This window comes from Phaethon lepturus, unplaced genomic scaffold, assembly GCF_000687285.1.
Source record: "Phaethon lepturus isolate BGI_N335 unplaced genomic scaffold, ASM68728v1 scaffold1875, whole genome shotgun sequence".
Classification (NCBI taxonomy): domain Eukaryota; kingdom Metazoa; phylum Chordata; class Aves; order Phaethontiformes; family Phaethontidae; genus Phaethon; species Phaethon lepturus.
In genome coordinates this window covers 406-5974 of record NW_010539705.1, presented here as the reverse complement: position 1 = coordinate 5974, position 5569 = coordinate 406, and positions in this window count along the sequence as shown.

Genomic DNA, 5569 nt, shown 5'->3' with positions numbered 1-5569 from the left:
CCTGCTGAAGCCTTGAGAGACCCATTTAGTGACATCTCTAACAGCAAGCTTTTCAGGTGCGCATCCACTCTGCCTCTCCTTTGCAACCAGCCTGGGCTGAGAAACTTCACAATGAATTCAGCCAGAGGGCTTGGAAGCCAGGCCTGCCAGCCCATTAATGGTCTCAGTCAAATACCGTGGACTCTGTTCTATTTATTCATCCTAAAGTGTAGGTGTTAAGAAATATGAGGCTGGTAAGTGGGTGACAGGCATCTGCAAGCGTCACCTCAGCAGTTCAGGTTAGCAGAGCGCCTTCGAGTAGGACTGTAAAAATTGCATCATTTGTAACCTTTTCAGCACCAGCCTTTTTAAGAAAAAAAGGCTGTAACCAACAGCTTTCCTTTGGACGTGAAGAGAATAACTAAAGAGAACATCTGTTTTCCCTTTAGACGTGGAACTGCAATAGCAAGCCATGCATAAATTTTATTAAGGCTTGCTAATTTCCTATGAGTTTGGGGAGCTACATGTTACCCGTGGAGATACTTGGCTCTGCATCACCAGATGAAAAGTCATTTTAAAAACAATGCAGAAAAAATGGACATAGTTTGGCAGCAAACATGTTAGGTTCTGTTCTCAGGGAGCTCCATTTTCTTTGGCTTTTTGCACTTTTTAGATTTGTGCCTTTTTTTTCCCCTCTTAATGTCACTCATCTCGTTTTCTGATTACTTTTTATGACACAGACAATGAAACACGCATCTGAATTGACAAAACTACTTACTGCTTGAGTCTTTTGTACTCAAAATCAGAGGTCCAAACACTTTCAGGACTTATGCTTGCTTCTGAGTTGTTTCTGAGATGCCAGACTTCTTGTGTAGTACACCAAGGACACATGCTCAAGCCAGCAAGTGTGTGTTCTGTCCCTTTGCGCTCTAGGAATACGTCTCCAGATTTAGAACTCAAAAGCAAGGGCTGTTGAGACATAGCCCTGCTCAGATCCCGCCGGCCCAGTTTCTGTGCCCTCTGAGGAAACACCTTTGAGCAGAAACTCACTTTCTGATCTTTCTATACTCTCAGAACCAAGGTACATCCTCCCTGTGGGTAATCACAGTAACTGCACGCTAAGAACTTAGAGCCTGCAGGACACTTGGCAAGACATGCCTGGAATTACACAGCTCATGCCTTGTTCCATGAAATATGTAGAAAAGTCACAGGCTGGGTTAAGAATATGCTTGTCTTCTCTCAGTAATTAATTGTTTGGGGATTAATATGAGGTTTTGTGGTTTGAAAGTAAACTAATCCACTTGTTGGCTGGTGTGTAATGAAGGAGAACAGGCTACTGTCAAGCAGCTTGAAAATAGTGAAAATTAACTACGTGAAGTGTCACGACTCATGCATATGAGTAATGTATCCTCTGTGGGACAGCAGATGAAAATATCACATGGAAAAGAAAAAATGGTGGCCACAAATTTAGTAAAAGAAGCAGGCACATTTTGCTTTGGCATAATTTGGCATTTTTATGGCTTAGTGGCAGCTGGGCTGGGCCACTGCAAGAGAATCCACGTTTGTGAACTCACGAACATTATGAACCAAACGTTCTGCAGCCTCTGTACTCACAGAGCTAGCAAAGAGGAAAGAAAATATAATTAAAAACCAGAATACACTGAAATCAAACAATTAAAATTTGAAAGCACTGTTTGGTTATTGACTTCTCTTCCAGTCTTACCATTACGCAGCTGCTCATGGTTCTCTAGTTCTTTGTCTGGACCTAGTTTTTAATGTCTTGACATCAGTCCAGAAGTTCAACAAGCTTAGGCAAATCTGGATCCAAAAAATGGATGCGTATCCCAAACAACTGTACATTAAAGCAGTGTTAAAAGTGACAAGGCAAATACGGAGATACAAATTCACTAGTAAGTGGATTTTTTCTTGAGAGATGCCTGACTACTTCAGTTTTCTTTGGCTTCACGGGAGTTAAGACTGCAATCACTTCAAAGAAGTGAGATCTCTGAGAAAGAGCATATTACAATAGGGATCATAGAGTCTTGCAGAAAACATCCAGCCAAGGTCTCAATACCTATAGCAAAAAAATACTATATTAGTACTTGAAGTTTCCCATATATTTAATGACGTTACTAGAAAATAGTTGATTTGAACTACTCTTGTTTCTTTCCTCCACAGGAGAACATTATTCACTTTGTCTCTCTCTACTTTTTCATTCTGCTGTGGGGAGTCTGCAGAGAGAAGGCCATCGAAAAAGCCGTATAAAACCTCCGAGAATGCAATAAGCAGAATATGGCACTTCTGACATGACAAAACTACCAGCTTAGATAAGGGCTTGAAGTGCGTATAAACTCCAGCACCTCCTCAGGCAAAGAGAGCCACAGTCTCAAAAACAGAGAAGAAGCAAAAGGAGTTTAGATCATAAATCTTCTTCAGATCTACAGGCTTTCCTATGTGAATGCACAAGAAGCAATTCAAGACAGGAGTGCTTCTGCCCTGTGGTAACAACAGTTCGATATTTTGACTCAGTTTGCTCATCTAGCACAGCGGTCAGAAAGGACAAGGTGGATGATTTATCAACTCAGGTGATTCCATTAGTGCATACTTTTTCTTGCTGTTGTCTTAAGATTGCCAGGTTCTTGACTAAACTAAAAGTTTAAATTATATTAGCACTAGCTCTGATATTGCTGCATGGTGGTAGGCATATCCTCCTTGCTGTTTATTTTCTTCCCAGTTTCACTGAGCAAAATATTTTTCCTGGCAGTGACAGTGTCTGGTAGTGCTCGGGGAAACAACAGCCATGTCCCAGGTATGGGCAAACATTCAGTTCTGTAATAATTATAGGGCCCGTTAGCGGCATTCTCAGCTGAAGTGGCAGCACCTCCTTCCCAGTCTGCCTCTTCCACTGATGTTGGCAATACGCTTTCAGAGGAGAGAACACAGGCTTTAAGCTATGGGTCATGGTGGACTGGGTGAAGAATGGGCCATCACCCAGGTGGGGACTTGGGAAGACTTTGGGATTAGTCAGCTATGAGCTTCAAGACACTGAAATGACACCTCTGCATCCTTTCAAGGGCTAAATCCACGTATCCTCTCGGTGCTTGAGACAGGTAGAAACAAGTGGGGCTTGGAAGACATAGAACCAAGGTCAGGCACCTCAGCCCTCCTCATTTCACACGCTTTGTGCCAGCATTCATCAGTGAGGCCATGCCCTCTTCTGGCCTTTCTGTAAGCAGAAAATGGGACTTACTGACTGGAGTTCAATCTCAGTGCTTTTCCATAACTTCTTCCTCATTTACCTGAGCTGCCCAGATGTCACTCCCATCTGCAATAAGCTCTTCATGTACAAGCAGTCCACTAGCTTCTCCAAATGCCATACAGCTTTTCAGCTTTAATCTTCTGCTGTCTGTTTTCAGGGCCAGGGCCTCAGAAGTTCATGCTCCAGCCTTTCCCCTGAAAGCTCCCCATCTTTCTGTTCATAATTCAGTTGCTTTGTAGCCAACAAGAGAAATGGAAATAATGTTGCCCTCATTGCCTCTTTCTTCCTATCCTCCAGCCCTCTATTTTCTTCCATCTTTCACTCTCCTTCCACCTTTCTCTATGTCTATGGAAGATGAAGGAAGAAGTAGAAGCAGTTGTACAAGTATTTCTTCATCTCAGCAGAAAGAGAACAGGAGTTACAGGAAGTGAGGGAGATGGTGAAAAGGAAAAAAAGGAAAACAGAATAGAAACAGAAAAAAAGGTAAATCTGGAAAACTGAGAAAGTAAAAGAAGGAATAGGAAAATGAAGCCATTAATATTATTTCATTCTATTTTAGATTAATAGAAACTGTTTTGATTTTGGTCTAAGCCCAAAGAAAAGAGATGAACAGGAAATCTTGAAGCATGGAGCTGGGCAGATAATAAGGAAACAGAGGAAGGGAAGGCATTGAGACTGAGTACAAGCCTCTCTCTTATAAGCTTTTACGGGCGTGCTTACAACTCATAACAAAACATCTGCAGATACATCAACAGGGATCATCACGGGCATTTGCAAGGTTCTGCCCAGTCCCTCAGCAGAGCAACAGAAGGAATACTGCTGCAGATCTGCGGTAGTAAACACAATTCTGTTTTGTCCTGTTTTTAGAACAGCTTCTGAATGATTAGATGAGCAACAACAGTGCTGTGGGGGAAAGAGGGAGGGGTGGACCTTTTCCTTTCGACAATTAGATGTGAGCTGTCGAAAGCTGCTTTCATGGATGAATGCATAGAGAACTAAGGACGTCTGGCAACTGATTTGTTTGATTTGTTTATTGTATATCATAATTTCACTCTCACTTACAGACAAAGCAGGCCTGTCGCAGGAGTTGGACTTCATAGTTGTTTGAATTCTCTGCCAAAACCCCTTAGAACCTCAGAAGTCTGAAGAGGACCTCAAGTAGGGCACAGACAAAGCTAGTGAGGCAGGAATAACGGAGCTAATCAGCAAATACCAATCTGGGCACTTCACAGTTACATAGGGTCTGATTTGCAGGCAGCTTAGCATCTGTGGATTACAGCAGGAGTCCCGAGTGCTCAGCTGTTCCAAAAATCAGGCCTACAGAGCATGGAGGGTTCGGGGGTCGAGTTGTTTTCCTTCATCGTACGGATCTGACTGGCTTCTTGTGGGGTAATGATGACACCGAGTGGAGAGACCGGTGAATTACAGCAGTATTTTACACGTGCAATGCTACCGAGTCTCAAACTACAATCGAAGAGTAAGATCCTGAAAGAGCAAATAACTTTCTCAAGGAAGGTTGTGGACTGTAGTGAATGGCTCATGACTAAGAGTCTTGTGCTGTTCTCCTCCTGACTTCTGCAATACCTAAAGGTGTTTTTAAGTGTCTCCTCTTGCTAAGGAGAAAAAGACTTGCTCTTCAAGAAAGTGTTGACAACAGCATTTCATTGTGATTAATACTCACATGGGATTATCACTTCCATGAAAGGCTTTGTTTAATTGTTTTTTGTTTTGTTCAAAATCTGCGACTCCCTGAGCTTTTGGGACATCTTAAGGCTTCTTAACAACCTTAACTTTCTATGAAATCTGTCATTTTAGTAGCCCCAGCATGTGCTAGTCTAGGCTTGCCCCAGTGTTTGGTACACTGGGGCAGGACAAGTTATCTGAATCTTAAAATGGATTAGATGCTTATGGCATAAATAATTGGAAGCACAGACAAAAGAAGAACTACAGAAAGGACCATATAACCTCGTAGAACAGAGGACATGTGCCTATCTTTTATGATTTCATTTTGGAACCAGAAAGTCTGGGATCCCAGACACTGCTAGGTGATCACGTACCAGCTGCTTCCAAAATTTTTTTTTTCCCCTCCAGTACCTAATCAGGAGATTGAGCGGATTTTCTTTCAGATGTGTACTTTGATACTTTAATCCTTGCCTCATCATCAGTCCAGCACTAGATTGCTTCAGCGTGCTTTACAAGGAATTACACCCGATGCCAACCAAGAAATGAGATTTCAGGCAGAAAACCACCACAGCTTCAGCAGCGGGCACAGCTTCAGCAGCGGGCACAGCTCCAGCGCTGGCTGCAGCAGCGGCTCCTCGCTGCTCTCCA